General features: G+C 39.8%; 1 protein-coding gene and 1 long non-coding RNA gene across 8 annotated transcripts in view; one reads left to right on the plus strand and one right to left on the minus strand.

Moving 5' to 3' along the window:
- BACH2 (BACH transcriptional regulator 2) overlaps positions 1 to 22,863 on the minus strand; it is a 253,359-nt gene that overhangs the window by 189,107 nt on the left and 41,389 nt on the right. The window contains exon 1 of one of the 6 annotated variants that reach the window (XM_006133290.4): positions 3,121 to 3,223. The exons of the other annotated variants lie outside the window; for them this stretch is intronic. The gene's annotated coding sequence lies outside the window, so the exon portion shown is untranslated. Of the gene's footprint in view, positions 1 to 3,120; positions 3,224 to 22,863 lie in introns of those variants that run through there. 6 annotated transcript variants of the gene reach the window in all.
- Positions 1,534 to 15,206, plus strand: LOC112547486 (uncharacterized). Of its 2 annotated transcripts, none has more exons than XR_012902601.1 (3): positions 1,534 to 1,665; positions 9,548 to 9,624; positions 15,076 to 15,206. It is a non-coding gene; the product is annotated as an uncharacterized LOC112547486 (long non-coding RNA). The 2 variants fall into 2 exon arrangements; XR_003091221.2 differs by lacking the exon at positions 15,076 to 15,206 and adding an exon at positions 9,783 to 9,920.

Genomic DNA, 22,863 nt, shown 5'->3' on the forward strand with positions numbered 1-22,863 from the left:
AAAATCATTTTGACGTGATGCCATCTTAGACCTCTGGATGGAGGGGGCTGCATTCTGGGAATATTTCTAGAGAATTTAAATTGAATGCTTCTACTCATAGTGAATCCCCAGTATCCTATGCTGAGCTGCCCTGAAGATCTGTACAGGGAGGAAAATGCCACACCCCACACTTCCAGCCACCGCATATTTCTTCATAAGAGCTACCTCTGTTTTTCTGTCTAAGGAAACTGTGCTTGTTAACAGTACAAATGAGCATTTGTATGAAATTATTGCCAAGCCCACTTTGGGAATCACTTCCCAACTTCTGATCTCCCCAAAAGGAGTTACAGTATAAAGTCTGTGCACGTATCTGCTGGATAGAATAGCTAGGCTCTTCTAGCATGACTTCACAAATGATGAGCACCGAGTAAATGAACCAGGTAATCTGACTCATAAGAGAACATTCTTTGGATCTGCAACTTTTGCATCTGAAAGGTCTCCTAGATTTTTGTGAAGAACTGAAGACCTCTCCACCTAAAGCACAGCAACAAAAAAGCCTCCATAAAAATGAACACCATAGCCTTACTGAATCTAGGAAGTGTGCACTCTAGAAATCCCTTTCAGGATTGCAGTTCATTATGAAGAAATATAGGTAAGCCAGGACATTCTTAAACCTAAATTCCGTCGCCTGATTGATCTGTCTGGGTGCAGAGTAGGGCTGTAAAAGGATAAAAAGTACTAACTGTGTAACCGATTACAATTCAATTGGTTACACAGTTAAACACTGCTGGCCGGCAGCGCCGCAGGCTGCCATCCCCGAGGGAGTTTAACTGGTAACTGGAACCTATCAGCATCAGCTTATCGGTTTCTGGCTTAACTTTTACATCCCCAGTGCAGAGCTCCATAGATCCATCTTTTGACCTGACTAATAGCCAGAAGACACCTCATTTGCCAATTATACATTGGCCCTGTTGTGATACAGTAGAGTGTCCCATGTATGCCTTCAGAGTTCTTGCAATCAGTTCTTGGCCTTAGAGGCCTATATTCTTCAATTACTCTGGTGACAAAATGCACAAACTGCCAGATCACCAGAGACAGAGCAAGAACACAATTTAGAACTGTTGTGTAGAAGCAAAAATGAGGAAAGGAAGTGGTATATTGCTGTGACTGGCAGCTAACAGCCTGCTGATGCCATAGGTTAGAAGTAAATGTTGCTCCCTGCACTGGTGGCAAACAGAGAGAGTGTGTGTGTGTGTGAGAGAGAGCGTGCACGAGTGCAGCCAATATATCATGGCATTTTTTAAAACCTGAAAAACACCTGTCAAAGAAAATACTTTTAAAATCTGTTAGTAACCCAACATCCAGAAGAGAAAATTGCTCATGACAGCAATGAAGAAAAATTACTTAAAAAAAAAAATCCTTCCTCTACCTTACACGTTGCATAGACAGAAATACAGAAACATGTCACAAAACATGGAAGCACTTGAATATTCTCATTCCAGACTCCTCAATTTCAGAAGGAAGCAGTGCCATTGTGAAGAAACGTATGGAAGAAGGCAGTGTCAGAAAAACTGCTGGTCTGAAACAGGAGCATAGAACAAGACATAGTGGGTCTTGAAGAGTGGATGTGAGCTGAAAATTAGCCTGCTCATCAGCACACCTCACAGGGAAGTTTTCCGAAGGAAGGTAAGCAGCAACAAAAGTAAGAGGAAAGAAAGAAGGAGAACAGATCAAAGGGGACGAGGGGGGAGAGGGAAGCTGTTCCCAACACCAAAGGCAGATCTCCTGAGACATGTCTAGGCTGGATAGCTGTCCAAAGCAAAAGAGCAAATAGTGAGAAGAGATCAGCTCTTCATTTTCAAAGCAGTGAAACAAGCATTTTTTTTATTTTTTTTTTTTAAACTGGGAAATGTTTTATGGGTACAGGAAACACACTGAGATTTTTCTCCTGTCAATATATAGTAGATTTAGAGCATTAACTTCCCTTATCAGGAGTGATACTGATATTTCCAACAGCACTTAAGGGAAGTAGATGTTCAAATCTTATTGAATTTCAGTTGGATATGGCACAATGGCATCCTGCTCCATGACTAGGAGTCCTATGCACAATACAAATAAATAACCCCACAACAAAACCAAAGTCTAAGGGGAGGGGACATATTACCTCTATTTTATAAATGGGCAAAGGCCTCTTAGAGAGAACAGAACACTTCCTGCACAAAAAAAGGCTTTTATGTCAGAGCTGAGAATAGGACATTGAACAATATACCATGACCAGAACTCCCCTCCCGCCACAAAATCCTGCAGTAGTTTAGGATGAACACAAAGAGGGAAAGAATTAGGGTTGTTAAAATACGCACTTGCCATCCCACGCTACGGTCTCTGATACAGTTATATTACCAAAATATATAATTCCTGCAATATTCTACTATTAAGAAAGTCTGGCATAATAGCAAAGTTACTACTTCGGGTTTTTTTAGGAAGTGCAAGATAAACATAATCTTGTAAAGGTAGTCTATTTAAAACCTTACATAAACAAGTTTGTTCATCTATATATTAATCAACCTAATTTTTCATTATTTACCACTAAAATATAAAATGCTGTAAATTTGACACATTCCCAAATCCTCTTTTTTTTTTTTTTTTTTAAATAGCACAAGGGAGCATTTTGGTTGCTCTGGGTAACAAACCAACTCAACTGAATAAGTGTAGTCTATTTTCTGGTATAATGAAGATCATGCCATGACTGATTTAAAAATGAAACAAATGCTTTGCTATAGCTAACAGTGTTTAGTACAGTACGCTTACTTACAATTGTGCATATCCCCCTCCCTCCATGGTCCTATTAAATAATCTCTGGAAAGAATTAACCATGAGTAATATTCCAATTCTCCCTGTTCCCCATCCCTGGCAACCCCGGTCATGCTGGCATGAAGACAAAGCAAACTCATATTGCATCAGAGAGCCAACTCATTTTCTATAAACCTTCCAGTTAGTAGTTTACTGCTACTGTAATCCTGTGCTGACAACAGTGCACCCTTCGTTTTGTGCATGTGCGAGATTTTAAGATTTTCTTAATGAATAATGTTTTCAAGTCATTCTCTACACTGGCTCCGCCCTGTACTGTAAACTAGACATTACCTTATACAAGAATGAATCTGCTGCATTCCTCTGTCTAGCTGCCTCACAGCCGATTTCCTACACTCCCCATCAGAATCAACGGCAACACTGTCTCCCACCCCTTTCTCCTCCTCTCTCCCGCCACCCCCTCCTTTTTTTTTTTCTTCACTGCCTCACTGTGTTTTTGTGTAAATGATCTCACATGACTCAACAAATCCATCTGCCTGGAGCAGGCCAAGTTTGGAGCCTTCCCAGGAGGGAGGAGAAGAATTGCTTTGTGGAAAGGACCTGGAGCTTTGCCCTTTCTCTGGATCAAATTACCCGCCTGTCAGGCCTGACGGATTTGGCTAAAAATAAAAGGAAGCAGGCCATGAAAAGCAGATGAATGAGCTCAGCAGTTCCTTAGATAACATAGGCTTGGTGTTGCCCAAAGCTCCCACAACAGAAACTTCAAATGCTGGGCATGTAAGTGCAATGCTGCAATTCAAGCAAACTTGGTTGTTTAAAAAAAGTTGTTGAAAACAAACAGATTAAAGCAGACAGACGGAGAACAAGAAAGCTGACTGATGTAAGCTCCTATCTTATAAAATGCAAAAGATCGTGCATTTGCACTGCAGGGAGAGGAGAGAAAGACATTTTAAAACTAGATATGATGTCAACTTTTCAGTCTATGCCAGCAAATAGCTAAAAGTCGTTTGTGTAAATGTATGCCCAGAGCCCGCAGTGGGTATTAAGCACTTAGCTTGGCAATGTAATGACACACTGTAACAATCTGTAATGTGAAGCAGTCAGCAAAGCCCTGGCTCTGAAAGCTATTTCTCCTAACCATTAACCATATGTTTGGCTCCTCAGCTATCCGACCGGGTGTTCCAGCTTACCATCTGGTTCCTATCCACACAAGCAACTGTAAAGCATAGAGTATTTCCCTCTGGAACTGCATGTTTCTTTCTGTCTCTCTCAGATTCCTCCCAGCAAGCCTTCCTTCTCATTCACCACTTTCAAAGCAAACTTTTCCTCAAATAATGCCACCAAGGCCTTTACTATAATTACTCAGGAATGTACTGCTATACTGTAAACAAGGCCAGAAGTGACATTCCAGTTGTACACAATGATGGCTCACATACGTGTGCGCACACACAAAACTGGAAATTACAACAGCTGATACATCATGTTAAAAATAGAAGCATTCTTCACAGATCCAGGAGTAGTTTTATCACCCTTCACACGTGCTACACTTTCTGGGAACTGTGCTTTTAATTCTCCCCTCTAGTTCCTATCCCTCTACATTCAATCTGGATTACATCCGCTTCATTACTACACAGCAGTACATTTTCAATAATGAATTCAGCAGCAGAAATATGGTAAATATATGCCCTGTCTCCAAAGATAGCTTCGTAGGCCCATCTATTTTTCACAACACAAAGGAACTTTTAAAAAAGTTAAGGAGAGAGGAAAGATTTTTGGAGAAGATGGAAACTTGGTGATTACTAAATAAGCTTCCTTTAAAAATGATAAAAAGGCTTTTATTGTATTTCATTACATTGTTTTAAAAGGCTTGTACCTTACGTCTGTTTTATGATCTTGTGAATTTTAACTAGCATTTACATTCTAAAGCATTTTTATCCTGCTCTGTTTCTAAAGTGGCCTATGGGAGATCAACAATAATTTTTTCCCCCAGGTTGTCTGATTTAGGATTAATCATGACATAATATAAAATATTCACTGATGCAAGCAATAGGAAATGCAGCAAATGCCATCCTTGCTTCATTATAAGAAAATTTACACACTGCAGTGAATCAGGTGTAGAGTGTTTATTCTAGTTACCGGTGCTACCAAAAAGGAAGGTGGGGGCACTATTCTTACAAGTGTGTATGCATAGGGACTATAAACATACCACACATTCATATTTCTAGGAAATGGATTTCTTTTTAACAGAATGAGCTTTTCTACCAAGATATATGGAACAACTCTATTGCTAGAATAAGCAGTTTTATATTAAAGAAAGGCAATAGCTCTCATATTTCGCAGTGAAGCAGAACAGTTCACACCAACTCTGGTGTTTTCAAATGTCAGTGTTCTGTCATGAATCTAAAAGTGTAAAGCTGTGACTATGCCATCTCCCGCCTCACCCGCCAAGACAGAATGGCCAGACGCTAACAGAAAGGAAATGTATAGGAATTACTAGTTCAGAATGGCTTGATTTAAGCGGTCTTCCTCTGAATATTACATTACTGCTAATAATGATCATCTTCAACTTGCACTGACTTGCTTATTAAAACAGAGGCACAACTTTTCTAAGTGTCCCCTAAAATTAAGAGAATGAAGTGCAGAAGGCCTACTACAGGCCCCAGTCAGCAATGAGATGATCCTCATGAGGAACCCCCGCAACTTCACTGGGGCTGCCTGCAAATACATGTGTTTGCCCACAATGACCCAGTTGCAGGATCAGGGCCACAGTTACGAACTCCACAGTTAGTAATGCAAACTCCTACTGTGGGGATATAGTATCTGCAGTCATTTTAAAACTTATAGGGTGAATGCACGATGTATAAATTTTAGGCTTAAGTATTCCAGCTTGTCTACACGGTGAGATAATACACATGGCGGGGATGGGTTTTCTAAAGCACACTGTGTTGCACATTAATAGGTCTCTGTAGATCCTGCTGCTGTTCATTAGATATTCCATAGTGAACTTAAAGATATGGCTGTGAACTACCAGGGAACATTAAGTGCACTCTATCAGGGTCTATATGGATCAATTACTATGCAACACCCCCACATAGGCATACCACACTATGTAGAAAAACACTAAGGCTGCGTCTAGACTGGCAAGTTTTTCCGCAAAAAGCGCCTGCTTTTGCGGAAAAACTTGCCAGCTGTCTACACTGGCCACTTGAATTTGCGCAAGAACACTGACAATCTAATGTAAGATTGTCAGTGATCTTGCACAAATACTATAATGCTCCCGCTCAGGGATAAGCCCTCCTGCGCAAATGCTTTTGCGCAAGAGGGCCAGTGTAGACAGGTAAAAAATGTTTGGGGCAAAAAAGCCCCGATGGAGAAAACCGCGTCTAGATTGGCATGGACGCTTTTCTGCAAAAAGTGCTTTTGCGCAAAAGCATCTGTGCCAATCTAGACGCTCTTTTCCGCAAATGCTTTTAACAGAAAACTTTTTCCATTAAAAGCAATTGCGGAAAATCATGCCAGTCTAGACGCAGCCTAAGAGAGGATCTAAATTAGTTATTTATGACACAATGTAGCAAATATCCTCCTGGTGTATTTAAATGTTCTTAATCCCATTTTAGGTTTCTTAAAATATTTTAAACACAAAAACCTCAGACTGTTTGCTCACATCATAAGATAAACTAAAACCCCACCCTTCATAAGGCATTCAGGAAAAACAAGGATTCACGGATGATAGTCTTGCCTTTGAGCTGAACCGGAACACTTAAGAAGATTATCAGAAGTTATGAAATGAATAAAGAGGAATGGAAAAAGAATAGCTTCTTGCCTGACCACCAATACTGGTGGTGGTGGTAATGGTATGTGTGATGTAATGGACATGCAATATAATTGTTATAGATTTTTCAGGCCAGAACAACTCATTGTGCTCATCTAGAGTCTAGACCAGCCTCCTGCATAATACAATCTTCCCCAAATTAATTTTTGCTCCAAGTCCAATAGCTGTGGCCTAACTAGACTTATCTAGATTTAAAAATTCCCAGTGATACAGAACTTATTATGGCCCTTGGTAAGTTGTTCAAATGGTTAATTACCCTCACTGGTTACAGTCTGCAACTAATTTCTAGTTCAAAACCATCTTGTTTAAACGTCCAACCATGTATCTTGTTATTCCATGTCACCTTAATGTGCTATTCAATCCCTGACAATGGGCCACCCTGTTTAAATATTTGACTTGATATAGTTTAATAGGAGTTAAAGGTAATGCCAGGTACTACTTGAATCCACTGAACTGTCTTCCCAGTACTGGTGGTTTGCAATCACATTTTTCCTATTTAAAAAAATGTTTTTCTCCCCATTACATTGGGTAAAAGCCAATATCAACAAAATAGAAAACTGATTAACTATAAAGGATTATTATTTATTATTTGTATTACAGTGATGTTCGGGAGTTCCAGATAAACTGGTGCTCCTGTTCTCTAAGAAAGACATAAGTAACAGCAAGAAAGTCTTTGCCACAAATAGCTCACAAATCAAAAAGACAAGACCTACAATGTAGAAGGAGAACCAAAAGTGACTTGTCCAAGGCCACATTTGTACAAGTGACTTGGACACTGGTTACAGTGATTGGTCCACAGTCAATTGCTTACCATTCTAGAATTTATTAGCTCTACTTTTAGGCATCAAATTCTCCCACTGATAGGCAAAAAACCAACAACATATAATGCACATAAATCATCCTGTCTTGGGTGGGAGAGCCGACTTGTAGAATAAACACCCAACTGAAGGTGTTATATAATCAAATAAAAATTGGGCCAGGCTGCAAGGATCTTAAATTAAAAAGCTATTTTGTGGTTAAAATCCTGAAAATTAGCGATGTAAAATCCCATTTAATTGGCTAACCAGTTTAACTTATTATTTACCAGTTAACCAATTAAAGCGGGGGCGAGTGGGTAGCAGGGGCCTGACATACCCCCACCATCACAGGCAGGGTTCCCAGCCCAGCCAGAGCAGCCCCAGTCTTGCACCCTGCCCAGCAGATGGGGAGATGCTCCAGCCACACCCATAAGCCTCACCTGTTACATGTGAGGATTACCTGCTAAACCTTCACGTCCCTACTGGAAATGCCATTAACCTAGTTATTCTGGGTGCTTTTTAAAAAAAGACACAACACTTCCTTAAGCATGCAATATTACCCAATGATTTATGTGAGCCCATGGATCATGACTCCACCAAGGTCTGAAACACATCACCATATTAACAGTGGAACAGGTAATGCCTCCTAGAGTCAAGGTTGCCCAACATTTCCCATTATGAAGACAACACTTTTAGTTGCTTACAACTTTGACAAAGTTTAACCATTTGGGCTGAAATTTCCGATCCTGGGTATCTGTGTCAAACTGAATTTTGTTGGAAAATGTCAGCCATGTTGGTTCAATTGTTTCTCAAAACAAGGTTAGACCAAAAAAAACATTTTGCCCATGTGAAATTTTAGTGTTTTGTTGTAAAAGTTCAAGTCCCCACATATTTTTGAGCATACACTTTCAATTAGGCAAGGGTTCCCTTTCTATTATGGAAATACCTTTTGCTGTCCTCATGAAAATCAGGGAAGTGGTAGTGCAAATGGAGAGTGGGAGGTATTTGACTGGGTGTGCACCAAGATCACAGGAGGAACTGGGGATGGGGTGAGAAGGACACTGGGACTGGCTGAACAAAAGGAGCTAGGTGAGGAGGGGGAAAAGGGAGGGAAGACAAAGAAAAGAGAAATGTAGGGCTGAAGGGACCTCAAGAAGTTACTAAGTCCAGTCCCCTGCACTGTCAAAGGACCATATAAACCTAGACCATTCCAGACAGGTTAAACTAGTACTAAAAACCTCCATTGATGTTGATTCCAAAACCTTCCTTGGTAACCTATTCCAACTACCCTAAAGGTATGTCTAGACTACATGGCTCTGTTGATGAGGTATAACAGGGTGGTCGGCAAGAGCTTCCCTTGTTGACAGCAGAGCATCCAGATTACCACGCTGTGCCACCAAACAGCTGATCGGCACAGCACGGCAGCCATTTTGATGTAAATGAAGCGGCGATTATTTAAATCGCTGCTTCATTTTCCTATGTCTAGAAACCTAAACTACATGGCTCTGTCGACGGAGCCATGTAGTCTAGACATACCCTTATAGTTGGAAAGTTTTTCCTAATATTTAACCTAAATTTCATTGGCTGTAGATTAATCTCATTATTTATTATCCCACTTTAAGTGGGCATGGAGAACAATTGATCACTGTCCTCTTTATAAATTGCCCTTAACATACTGGGAAAGATATCAGGCCAGCCTGGACCTCCTCAGAGTTTTCTCAAGACACAACATGCCTAGTCACAAAGACTGCAAGTTCTTAGCGAGGCACATATGTTAAAAATAAAAGTAAATTGAACATGTTTTCATCGTCACCAGGAAATTACTGTGCTGCTAAGGTATCCCTGGAATTCAAACTTCTTTGGTAATAGGTGGACATAACTGATCAATAAAAAGCCCTGTCAGAATCCCCATCAAATTAAACTGGTGGGGGAAGGGAGAAGGCTCTGTGCGTTGCCACAGCTCCAGCAACAAGCATCACCTCAATCTTCCTTAATGTTGTCAGCTACAGAAGATGCCTCTCAGCTAAGTCCCTATCTCAAACAAACAAGGAAACTGCATTAAAAAGGTGACCGAGCTGACTTATTAGCAGACTGATGTCACTGCAACCTAAAATTCCTCTGCCTCACATAGATGAGGAGATGCAGCAACAGCATATAAATGAAGCCCCTGAAGCGGGATGAAGAGTTGCTGAACACCACCATAAGAAGGTAATGAACAGCCACCTACTTTACCCTGCCAGATACGACAGACCTGTCAGCAGACACTGATGGGCAATATATTAAAAGGCTGCTGACATATTTAAGCATCATTATAGACACACGTTTGTAGGACACAATGACGCTATTACCGTTTTCATCCCCCACAGCCCCAGAAAACAAAAATGATGGACTCTAGGCAGTCAGAGGAATATGGATGAAGTTGCCTTGACATGAAGTAGACAAAATTTCTCAAATGGGAAACACTATAATTGGCAAAGTCATTAACATCAAACAGTGGCTTCCAAAGAAATGACTTACTACAATTTGAGGGTGGCTGGCACTTTGCCCTCCTCTTTTCCTACAAAAGGCCCAAATCCCCTTCTACTGGCTTTTACCAATGATGTTGACAATTTCTCTGCTGCTTGACAATACTATCTGATTATAAACTGTTGTATGATCCTTGTATGTAAATACTTTGTTAAAAAACCAACTGTATTGTAAATAGTTTCCAGTTACTCAGGAGTTTGCAAGTACATTGTCATATACAAGGTATTTTCTCACAATGCTATACAAAATACTAACTTGTTCAGCTCATCTTCTATTTAAAGATACCAATCTAGAAGATGCAAATAAGTGCTTAAAACCCTGAAGTTATTTGTGAAGAATAGCACTAGATAAGTCTTCAAACATGAGACAAATAGCTTAATCTAGCTAGAATCTGGACTCAAACCCCTCAAGCCTAAACTATTTCAAGTTTTTATACGTCCACTCTGACTGCATTTCCTTCTTTATGTCTCATGATACTAGACTTCAACATTTGATGAAAAAAATGTGTAAAGAATCTTTCTGCCTTGAAAGAGTGAAATGCTATTGTGTACAAAATAAAAGTGCATGTTGTCAACATGAACCCTTTTTACACACATTCAAACTCTGTTTCTCAACTGAACACCACCCACTCTTGAAATCCTGTACCAGCCAGATTAGCAAATGTGCACATGCTTGTACTCTTGCAGAAACAATAGTTTCTTTCAGTCCATACAATCGTCTGAAGAAATAGGCTAAAATGTCATGGGAAAAATTAGGAAATATCTACATAAAATGGTTCACAACAAGAAGGGTGGAAGTGTTCAATATAGCACAGAAGAGGAGAAACTAATAGAGTTGTTGCTAGTCCTTCTGTTTGAAAAGAGACTTCTTTTTGCTGACTGCTCAAAATAAAAAAGTGGTTGATGTTGAATTAGATTGGGGCAGGGAAACTTTTTTGGGTTGGGGGCCGCTGACCCACAGAAAAAAATCAGTCAGGGGGGTGCATACACAAGTGAGAAGCAAAAACAAAAACACAAAAACACAAACCCTCACTGATCTTGGTCCCAACTGAGAAGGAGAAAGAAACTCCACATAGTCCCCTCACACACTAGAGCCTACAGGGGCCCAGGCTAGTAGATTTTGTGTGCTCCAGCCCTGTAGTAGGGCAGTGGAGGGGCTGGAGTGCTTGCACAGGCTCCCCAATGCTGTGTTTTTTCCATAGCCAATCCTTTATGGCAAAACATTTCTATTTTGCATATTCTGTGTTTTCTTTAGATTCACAAAAAAAAAAATCTAATAAAATGCTGCTGGACTCTCATGCTACCAAGTGAGTTCCAGGGAAAGGGAGTTTTGCAGGATGGGTGTAAATACTATCACCACTCACTTCCCTCTCCATCCATTCCTGCCCACACACGCTATTGGGGAAGGTACATCTTAAAGACAGTGTAAAGCTGGCTAAGTGCTCTGAGCTATCTGATGATCCATGCATCTGAGTCCACACTATTCTTAAGCAGCACCTTCTCATTCAACTGAGTATATTGTGACAGGTAAGAAGCTTCAACAAGGTAAGCTAGCAGCAGCAGCAGGAGTGATCTTTCTGACCTCTGTCCCAGAGGGTCCTAAATACCAAGCTGGATGGTTTTTATTTAGTATGGGTGTGTGAAAAGACTTTCCCACTGACATTGGGGTTGGGAGTCTCTGCATTATAATACAAAAACATATATTCTAGAACTATAGGCTACAACACAACTACTGTGATGGATCACTTGAAATTGGTCTATTTTGTTTGTTCCCTCAGAAGCATCTGGCACTGGTCACTGCCAGAAGACAGGACACCATTGATCCAAACCAGCATGGCCTTTCTTATCTCATTAGATCAATAACATTTTTCCAATTATAATTCCAGAAAAAGTTGATACCTCCTTTAGGGATCTAAAATAGGTTTCTTTATCAAAAGTGGCTTTTCTAGGCATGCTGGCCTGGGCTTACACTGATTTTTTTTAAAGGAACATAAAATCCCATTTAATAGTTAACTGGTTAAATGGGGATGGACAGACTGGGGGAGCGCCTGCACTGCGGACAGAGGTTGCTCCAGCCCAGCTGCTTTTGACCCTGTGTTGGCTGCAGGTTCCCAGGCCTCCGCCTGCAGGGATGCTCACCATTAAGAGTGATGCTCCCTAGGTTTTTGTTTGGTTGTTTGGTTTTCCTTTAAAAAGTAGCTCCTCACAAGAAAAATTCTTGTAATGTCCATTCAAATACAAAAGCAAGTTAAGGATAGCAATTGTGGCTCAAACTCTAGTTTTAGCTTCTAATATAAACACCCGTGTGTTCTTAACTCTTACATGCACTTCTCTGGACCTTCTAATTTGTTAAGGTTTTAGGTAGTAATTCATAAAGATCCACTAATGTAGTATTTTTGTAATGCATCAGTAAATCAAAATATGATTTATGTCATGTCAGGCTGCACACAACCATATGGGAATGCCAGAATTTATCAAGCACTGTTACTAATAAGTGAAGCTGTAAAATGAAAAGTAAAGTCAAAATGGATGTTTACGATCCACACCAGTTCCAGACGAGTCCAGGCATCTTCTGGTTGGTTATGTCCTGAAATGTGGATGGTCATATCATCTATAGAAAAATCTAATCACATCTTGAATTCCTTGGAGCTTTTGTGGCAATAGGTACCATAGGTTAATTGTATTACAACAGTAAATGGGACATTGTTAGATGAACAATTTCATGTTTTAAAAGAAACAGTTGTTCCTACACTGTCTTTCTTGATGGGATTAAAGAGATCGCCTCCATGGATTAAATTTTTCATTTTCTTCCCTAACTGTTCTGTAATGATGCAAGGGAATGATTTTTCTTTCTGATGACTCAGTGAAACACTCAAATCCACTAGCAACCCTTCTTTCACCTTTTGTGTCCGACTGAAGGAAGCTGAAGCTTCAACTGGCTGTCAGAGTTCCAATGTCCTCACTTATAACTGTCTTCAGGAAAAGATGTTAGATACCAGAAAACTTTAGAGAGTCAACAAAAATGGACAAATATTTAGGAGAGAAACTGAGCAGAAGAGATCTCACTCATTTGTCCTCTGTCCTCATTATCATTCCACCATTATAATAGGAAACAGAATACATCACAGCAAGAAGCACTTTGGGCTTCCCACTGCTTCCAGTTGTCCCCGATCTCTTCTGTAGGGACCTTGCATCAATTTAATGTTTAGTTCAGGATCTTAAAGATCTTCTCACTTGCAGACTAGTCTGAATCCCCCCAGAAGGGGAATGGAAGCTCAATCAAGACTTCGACCTTGTTCTCAACTCTGCAGCACTGACCTCAAAAGAAAAATAACTGCTAGAAGGGACATATGAAACTCCTTAAGTCAAGTGCCGAAAATATTCCTCATTAGTCTTGAGGTTAACAAACTGAAGCATAAAATCCAAGTAAGTCACTGTTTTAAAATATAGGAAACCACCTCCCCCCCCCCCCCCACCTTTTTTTTTTTTTTTTTTTTTTTTTTTTTTAAGAGAATGGATTCCCAATTACCAGAGGCTGTCTCAAGGATGCATAACTTGAACTATGGATGTTAAATTTCAAATAATTAACTAATCGAATAGTTGATGGGATTTCCATAGACTATTCAATTAATGGATAAGGTCTAATGCACAGCGGGCTCCTGTGCATTTCAAAGTAGAAGCATTGCATGGACCTTGGAGTCAGCAGGGGACTCCCCACTGGCCCTGGGCTCCAGGCAGCATTCCAACTTTGAAATGTACAAGAGTCTCTGCTGGGGCTCTTGTACATTTCAAAGCAGACGCTGGGCATGGAGCCTGGGAGGACTCCCACTTGCCCCAGGCTCCATGTGGCGCTTCTGCTTTGAAATGTACTAGAGCTCCAGTGGGGACTCTTGTGCATTTCAAATTTGGAACTGGTGCTGCTGTGCCCCTGCCCCCTTCCACGGAGCTGGAGCTGGGGGGAGGAGGGAAAACAGCTTTTAATCCGGCTCCCCCCAGCATGCCCTCTTCTCTCCCACTCACGCTGCCTCTTTGTGATAGAGGTGGCAAAGGGGGGGGGGGGGGGGAGTGACTAGTGTGTCAACTATCCTATATGTTTTTGCTTATCAGATAGCTGACTAGTCCATCAGTTGCTTACATCTCTAACTTGAACATGACAGCAAGCAGCAGTTCCTGATGGACAGATTATTTTCCATAGGAAAAGCGCAAACCATGATTTTCTCCTGGACAGGCCTTTTCAATGACTAATATTTCAGCATAATCCACATGCTAAATCCCCATTTTCTAGTCAGTCATGCAAATAAGCCAAGTTGCCAGAGAGAAACCTAAAATACCAGATCAATGAGCATCCTCTCTTTTAGAAATACAAAAAGTAACTCCTCTAATTCCTTACTTGCTAGAAAGTCTGTTACACACAAAAATTATGTTAAAATGTGAAGTTATGCTTAACATTAACCTAGGGAATTTTTACAACAGAATATACAGTTTTAAAGGGATTCTACAGTTTTAATGAATTCCTAGAACCCTGAGACAGAAATTACAGGAAAATCAGTGTTGGCTAGACATTTCAATATTTGTTACCATAGAAACAAGACAGTAGATTTAGGTTTTTGGAGTTATCCATTTCTATACAATATTAAACTTCTTACAGCCTCTGCATATGTGTATTATAGCTAGAACACTTGTCAATCCTGATAAAGACTACAATGCCTTAAGTGCTCAATGAAACGGGATTTGAATGTTTTGAGTCTATTGAACAAAAAATCTATTTTAAAAGATCACTTTTTAAAATTTAATACTTCCAATATTCAAAAATGACACTTTATTGAATAGAGGGGATAAGGGAGATTTGTGATTAAGATACCTACAACATCTCTACAACAAAGAAATATAACAAAGGTAAAACAACTTTATCATTACAATTGCATCTTTATCTATGCAACTTAATGTTACCAACAAACAGTTCTGATCATTTTATTAATTAAAAGTCTCTTATTTTTAAATTTCTTTTGAAAGAAGGCTTATTTTCAGGAAGTTGTTTGTAAGCTATAGGAAAGGAATAGGCTAAATGTAGAATTTAAGCAGGGTGAGGTAATGTCTTGACTTTTCACTCACTTTCCTTTAATATTTCATGCAGGCATTTGAGATACAGATGTGTTGTACTTTCAGCCTTCAAACAACAGAACCCACAAAAGCTTTTGTAAATTTGCAGTGGTAATCAACATGAAGAAGCTCAGCAACTCAAACTAAGAGGCAATATATTTATTCCACTGCAGTCCTAAATAATCAAGATATAAAAAGTGAAGCTTGTTCACACTACTCGGAAGATGATGTATGATGGCACCTTGAGCTGCCAATGCACAAGAGAGTCCTGGGCTGAGTTTACATTTAAATATTAGGTCAAGAAAGGAGCATCAGCAGTGGTGAAAAAACCAAACAAAAACAAAAACCCACACCTCTTACCGACATAGCTAGGCCAACTCAGTCTGCAGTACTGATGCATGTATGTCAATGAGAGGATGCTTCCATGCACCTGCCTGCGATGATTGGGGGAATGTGGTCCTTCACTAACAGAAACCCCCCACCTCTATCAGCATAGGCTGCACCAGTACTACAGGGTTATGCTGGCACAGCTTCCGTACTGTTGATATAACCTTTGATTGGCAGTAGGGACTTTGATCCAGCTGTGAATATTTGTACTAGCATTGGCCTGACCCACCTGAATTTCACATCTCCTAGAACTGGATGTCTGTAATAGTGGTGGGCAATCTGCAGCCTCTGGACCACATGTGGTCCATTAAGGTCATCTGATTGTGGGTCATGAGACATTTTGCTGACATTGACCATCTGCAAGCACTGCTCCCTACAGCTCCCAATGGTCATAGTTCTCTGTTCCCGGCCAGTCAGAGCTGTGGGAAGCAGCAGCCAGCAAGTCCCTACTAGGGATGTCAATGGTTAATGGTTTAGCATCATCCTATGAGGTGATGCTTACTGATTCCCAGTTAACCGGTGGCCTGGAGCTGTCCCCCTGCCTGAAGTAGGCAAGGGGCTGCTACAGCCCAGATGAACCCACCACTCCACGGGCAGGGGGCCTGCTCCTGCCCAGATGGCCCAGAGCAGCCCTCTGTCTGCCCCAGTTAACAGGATTGTATTTCCCTAGTCCCTATGGCCACTTCGCCTGCGTGTGCTGCATCCAGAGCTCCCAATAGCCAGGAACAGAGAACCACAACCATTGTTGGTCCAGCCTGCAGATAATCAATGTTGGCAAAATGTCTTACAGCTCACCACTAGATTACCTGCTGGGCCACCCACCACTGCTATAATGGCATTGATCCTGATATCTTAGCCACAACTGATTTAGTGTTGCAACTCTCACTTGCAAGTGGGGTACAAAAAAAAAAAAAAAAAAAAAAAAAGAAAAGAAAAAGTACTACTGGAGGCTCCAAATAATGAAGCTTCCACTGGAGGAACAAAAGGAAAGCTTGAGTATAAAAGCCTTAAATTCAATGCTGATGCAACACACACATTTGTTTCCCCTCAAGTTACCAGTGTGATGAGAGCTAAAACAGTTGACCACAAAAGCAAAGAAAAAAACCTGTAACACCCTCAGCTTCTGAAACAGTGCATTTTTATATCTCAAGTACAGGTATAAGTTAGGCAGTAGAACTAACATTTTCTTTCTAACCTCCTAAGATACAGACTTCAAAAAGCAAATAAATCTAGTATCTTGCAAACTCAACTACTATCTTAATGAAACTATTTAAGCCCTTTTAAAATAAAAAAGGTATTCTTAAAGGGGCTCCAAGACAATATTACAACAAATGGAAAATACTGAATACTTACTTTAAAGAGGAAAATGGTAAGGCAATCTAAGTTTTAAATTGAAAAAAGAAATTTTATATGTCATTTCCTGTGTAATACATTGATTTGAAAAAACCTTGCATTTTTCTTTTCTTTGGTGTCGTTAAACAGTGGAATCTTTTTTAGAATATCTGAGATATTTATTTCTGCCTACTTATGTTATTAGCAACTTTGTTATACATAACTCTAAATACAAGAACAGCAACAGAAAGTGAGTTTTTCCACTTAAAAGAAATAGAAAGATTGAGAAGAATCAGGTCCTGTAACGCTTATAAAGATAAGGGTAGAAACAAATTCCAATGCAGAAGAAGAAGGCACAATTTTATTTTCACTAACTATTCAAGAAAATTAATTAGTTGGCTTTTTATATTAATTGAGTAGTATTTGTGTGATATATAATGGCGTTGTGTGTTGTAAAGATGTTATCAATAGAAGTTTGAGACAGGCACCATTATTCATAAGCAGCAAAGACACTTAGGACCTATAAGAACACCAAAGCAACTTCAGAGTAACGGATATGCGGGCAGACACAACACGTTCATAAGTACATAATGTAATGCACTGCAGGGGTGTCGGAACAATTTTTATAGTGAGGGTGCTGAGAGCCATTGAACCAAACTGTAAATCCTGGATATAATGGAAACCACTTCAAGCCAGGGAATGCTGAACCCCCCACCTCCAAAGCACCATCTATGTTGCACTGGTATTTAGTATGTACCTAAAAAAGCATTAAAAATTTGACAAAACACATATGTAGTTATTAGGATAGCAATTAATAGTTTAGGGCAGGATAGAGGCCCCATGACTGGTCACTAGCAGTTTCCCATGGATACCTAATAAAATGTATAAAGCTGCCAAATGCTGCCAGGGTAATGTTTAATCACTCACCCAATGAATACATAACTAGTGTATCCAGGTGGGGTGGTGAGTTGAGATTACTGACTACATAAGTGCCTGACACCATACACTTTACTATAACATCTTATTTATATTCTATCTTCTCCCCACCATGCAAACAGGCCTTTTCATCTCATCCACCTGCTGTGATTTGTCTTCTATATTCTTTGGGCCATGCACTGTTTGTAGAGTGCTTAGCACAATAGGACCTTAACTATGTCTCAAGGTGCTCTGTCTCAATTTGCATCCTGATTATTTATTAATATCATTATCCACTTACAAAGTGCCAAACAAAGCCTAATCTATTTTAAATATGACATTGTCTTTTTTGCACCATACTGCAGACTTTAAAAGAAAAAAAAAACCTAATTGTGCTTTGCTTTATTTTTATTCTTACAAATGGGAAAAAAGGCCACTGCCATTCAATTAAATTGCTAAATATTGTGCCAAAGAATCTCTGATTCTGCGTTGAAAAATTAGAAAGGCATACATAGAACAGCTTTTAAACCACTTAATAAATATGTTTCTTTAAAGCATACAAAAATAATTAGCGGTGCAGAAAATGATGAAGCAATTGTGTTCCTCCTGTTTCACAACAGAAGAAGCAAAATTCAATGATGCTGGAATGTGGCAAATTTAAAAATATGCATAAAAGGAGATTTTTTTTCACACCTCATGCAACTATCTTGTGACAATGAATTCCACAGAATCCTTGAGGCCAAGAACTTAGCAAGATTCAAAGAGGGAATGCACATTTATATGAACAAAATTATAATAGTTAAATGATAAATAATTTGGAAAAAAAAAAGATATAAAATGTCATGTTTCCGTCTTAAAACCCGCCTTTATCTTCATGAGTAGGCAGATGTGGAATTTTCTGCCCACTGTGGGGGTTCCTCTGAAGCATCTGTTGGAACACAATCTCCTCATCTATATTCTCTGTACTGTTAATTATTTCTGTATGCTTTAAAGAAATAGATTTTTATTAAGTGGTTTGAAAGCTGTTCTGCATATGCATTTCTAATTCTTTGACACAGCACAGAATATCAGACAGTATGGCAATTACTATATACACCTTTTCTATTGTTACTGGAAGATTATTATATGAAAGAGTAGATGAACAGGCATGAGTCAAGGGAGGAGAAATGAAAATTTATTAATTCGTAAGAAAGTTAATGAATTGTGGGGAAGAAAATTAATTAATGGTGGGAAACTAACAAGAGAATAAATGGAGATTGAACAGAGAGGTGAAGTTATTAGATACGTGCAAAAAATAACTGTACAAGGCATGGAACAGATATGTAAGAAGGGATAAGAGTCCCACACACAAAAGACCATGATTTTATCATCTCAATAGATTGTTCAGTTAGAAACTGGCAATTGAAATCAGCTGACTTACAAAATGAACAGCCGGTAATGTTTAAATTACAATGTAAAAAAATCCAGTCCTCAGTTTCCCTGTGATGTTTCCATATTTTAGAAGGCTCAAATTGAAAAAGTATAAATGTATTGGCCTGGTAGCACTTATAGAGCTAAAAATCCATACATTCATTAGCTGAATTTCTAAAGACATAACGATCAAAGTATTGATTTATTCAAGTGGTTTTTTTTAAAAGAGGGATAACATGGTGAGGCAGGTGCAAGACTTGCACATTCGGATGCCTTTATTCTTTTCAAAGTGCTAAATCTCAGCAGTGATCTGTCCTTTTGGTCCAGTTATTCTTTGATTCTTTGCCCTATGTTCATTAACACAGGCAAACTGCCTTCTACTGACAACATCTGACCAACCTTTTTTTTTTTTTTTTTTAAAAAAACCCCAAAGTCTCAAATTACAAGACATCTTCTAAAACACTAATCCATGTTCCCTTCAGTGCCTTCAATCCATTTGCTTTGGCAAGAAATGATAATGTAGCAATAAAAGATTGGAATCCAGTACTCTAGAAGCACTTCACATTACTGCATATTCACATTAACAGCTGCTTGATTTTTCTTAGTCGATGTTATATTTAATCATTTATAAAAATGTGTTTCAGTTTTAGAAAAAAAAAATCAACTGACTATATCCTCTTCGGGTTATGCTCTTGACTGAGGTTTGTCTGACTTACTGAGAAACAAGCACCTGGATCAATTCATGGGCATCCAATGAAGCTGTTAATTTCCCCTCAGCACATCAACTTACAAAAAAGGCATTAGCAAATCTCAGCATGCGATCATTCTCAGAATCAGCTTAACAAAAGTTTTAATAGCAAAATCATAGTGTACAAAATATTCCCCAGTTAACATGAGATATTAATAAAGGGTAAAAAAGCATTATTTTTGCGATAGTACTTAGAGACTCCCTCTTTTGTTAGGCACTGTACAAACATGAACTAGACACACACTCCCTGCACCCAGAGCTTACAATTTAAGAAAAATAAGTTAAAAGTAAAGTACCAGGACGCTGAGAAACACTTTTCTAAATATCAGTTAACTTATTTTTATGAAAATATTTTGCTAATTTGACAGGTTTTAAATCCTCTCACATTAGTCTTTTGGTTTAGAGGCTCATTCTAATTAAAATTGGAATGATTCCTTCCTTTAGCATAATCTTGCTCCACAATCTGAAATTATACAAATACACAACAGGAAATGCATGGATACAACAGGGATGTTAAATAGCGGTTAGGAAGCTAAATCAAGTAGTTGATGGAATTTCAATTGACTACTCAATTAGATGATAACTGTGTTAACTACGGCTCTTACCACATTTAAAGAGCAGAGCCGCAGCAGTCTACCTGGCACAAACCGGGACAGCGTCTCTGCCATCCCTGTCCCCAGGAGAGACAGTGCAGCAAGAGGCAGCAAGGGTGGGAGAGGAGAGACTAGTGGAGTAGTGACTGGACTACCTAATAAGTCTAGGCTTAATGGGTAGTCAACTAGTCGCTTACATCCCTAGGAAATAGGCTAAGTAATTTCACAGTGATAACTTCTATTCTGACATCACTTTGTCATAAAAAAGTAACTACTCCGGATCATTCAATAGAGGTACTTCTTACCTTTTGTTTCAGTCCATCACTAAGTGTGCCAATGAACACACCAGAGCAGTGGCTCTCATCCTTTCCAGACTACTGCACCACTTTCAGGAATCGTATTTGTCTTGTGAACCTTCAAGATGAATCTCTTTTAAAAACTACTTGCTTACAAAATCAGACAAAAATACAAGCATCATAGTCACTATTACTGAAAAATTGCTTACTTTCTTATTTTTGCCATATGACTATAATATACATTGATTTGGATATAAATATTGTACTTGCATTTCAGAGTATATTATATTGTATGAACAAGTCATTGTCTTCATGATATTTTAGTCTGCACTGACTTTGCTAGTGCTTTTTATGTAGCCTGTTGTAAAACTAGGCAAATGTCTAGATGTGCAACTCCACATACATCTTGGAAGAAGAGCTCGGCAAACCTGTGGTTGAGAACCACTATGTAGAGTAAGTTTCTGAAAGGATACTGATAGAGCGATAGTCATTCCTCTAGAATGACATTATGAGGAACACAGGCACCCTTGGCACTCCATTGCATATGGTCTACACCAGTGGTTACAAAACAGTAGATCGGGATCTACCAGTAGATCTTGGAGCCTGTGGCAGGTAATCCCGACTGGTTTGGCCAGGAAACTATCCAGCGCTGGCATTTCAGCAGCCCCTCCACCCGCTGCCATGCTGCCCCTGCCCTCTGCCTTGGAGCTGTCCCCCTGGGAGCCTCCTGCTTGCTGTGTAGGGTGTGGGAGGGAGAAGTGGGGGGTGCTAATATCAGGGTGTCCCTCCCCCCACTACAGTACCCTGTCTCCACACAGGGAAAAGGGGATGGGGGGGGGGTGTTTGGCAATGCAAATCTCTGTCACTCACACACTGTGTGTGTCTGTCATTCTCAAAAACACCACTTGTCCTTCACTCATCTCCTGATCCAACACATACGTGGGTTGTTACTTCTTTTACTGCTTGCAAAGTGTGCTATTTTTGGTTTTTGACTGGTCTGTGCATTTCATAATTTTCATTTCTCTCCTGCTTAAATTTAATTTTGAGTATTGAGTTCTAAAATGCCTAACCTGTCGTGGCTAGAGTAATTATCCCTATGGTTATTGCTGCTCCTGGAAGTGGCTGACATGTCCTGGCAGCTCCTAAGAAAAGCAGACCAGGTCTCCACATGCTGTTCTTGCCTGAGGACACCACTCCCATTGATCAATAACAGAGAATCATAATCAGTAGAAGCTTTGGGGCAGTGCCTGTCAATGAGGGGCAGCACATGGTGCCATGGAGCCATTGCTATACATGCCAGCTGCTATCAGGAGTGGTACAAGGCCAGGGCAGGAGACAGCCTGCCTTATCTTCACTGCTCCACCACCCAGAAGTCATCTCAGTTAAGTGGTGCCCAGCCAGGGCCTACTTCCCGAATCCCTGTCCCAGCCCTGAACTCCCTCCTGCCCCAGACATGAGTTCCCCTGCACCCAAACTCCTTCCTAGAGCTTGCACCCTGAACCCCCTCCTAGACTCCAATTACCCACCCTGGGCTAAGCCCGGAGCCCCTCCCACACGCCAGATTTCTTTGCCCAAGACCAGAGCCTGCACCACAACCCTCTACTCCAGCCTGGTGAAAGTGAATGAGATTCAGGGAGGAAGGCCTCAGAGAAAGGGCGAGAAAGAAGGTGGGCAAGAATATTTGGGTCTGAGGTAGATCTTACATTGCACTTAAATTGAAAAAGTGATCTTGTGGTTAAAGAGGCTTTAGACCACTGGTCTACACAAACTCTTCCTCTACTATTTAAGCTTCACGTAAATCCCACGTTGAGGGACTAAATGATTTAACCACACTTGTGTGGATTCTTTGCAAGACGGTGAATTTTACCTATTAACCTTACAAAGCACAACCTTTCACTCAATATATTTAGGTATTATTATTAATCTCTACAAATTCTAATGTTAAGTGAGATCAATGGTGCAAATATCCTATTCACTGCAATGGAACTTTGTCTTAAAACAATGGGACTTCTGACAAAACTGCTAAAAATAGGCAAAAATAACGTACAAAGCTCTGACTGCATAAGCAGCACTTAAAACCACAGAATTCTTATTTACAAAGTGCCTTTGCACTGTGTAATTTTGCATGCTATAGTGCAGTG

Source organism: Pelodiscus sinensis, chromosome 3 (genome assembly GCF_049634645.1).
Source record: "Pelodiscus sinensis isolate JC-2024 chromosome 3, ASM4963464v1, whole genome shotgun sequence".
NCBI lineage: Eukaryota > Metazoa > Chordata > Testudines > Trionychidae > Pelodiscus > Pelodiscus sinensis.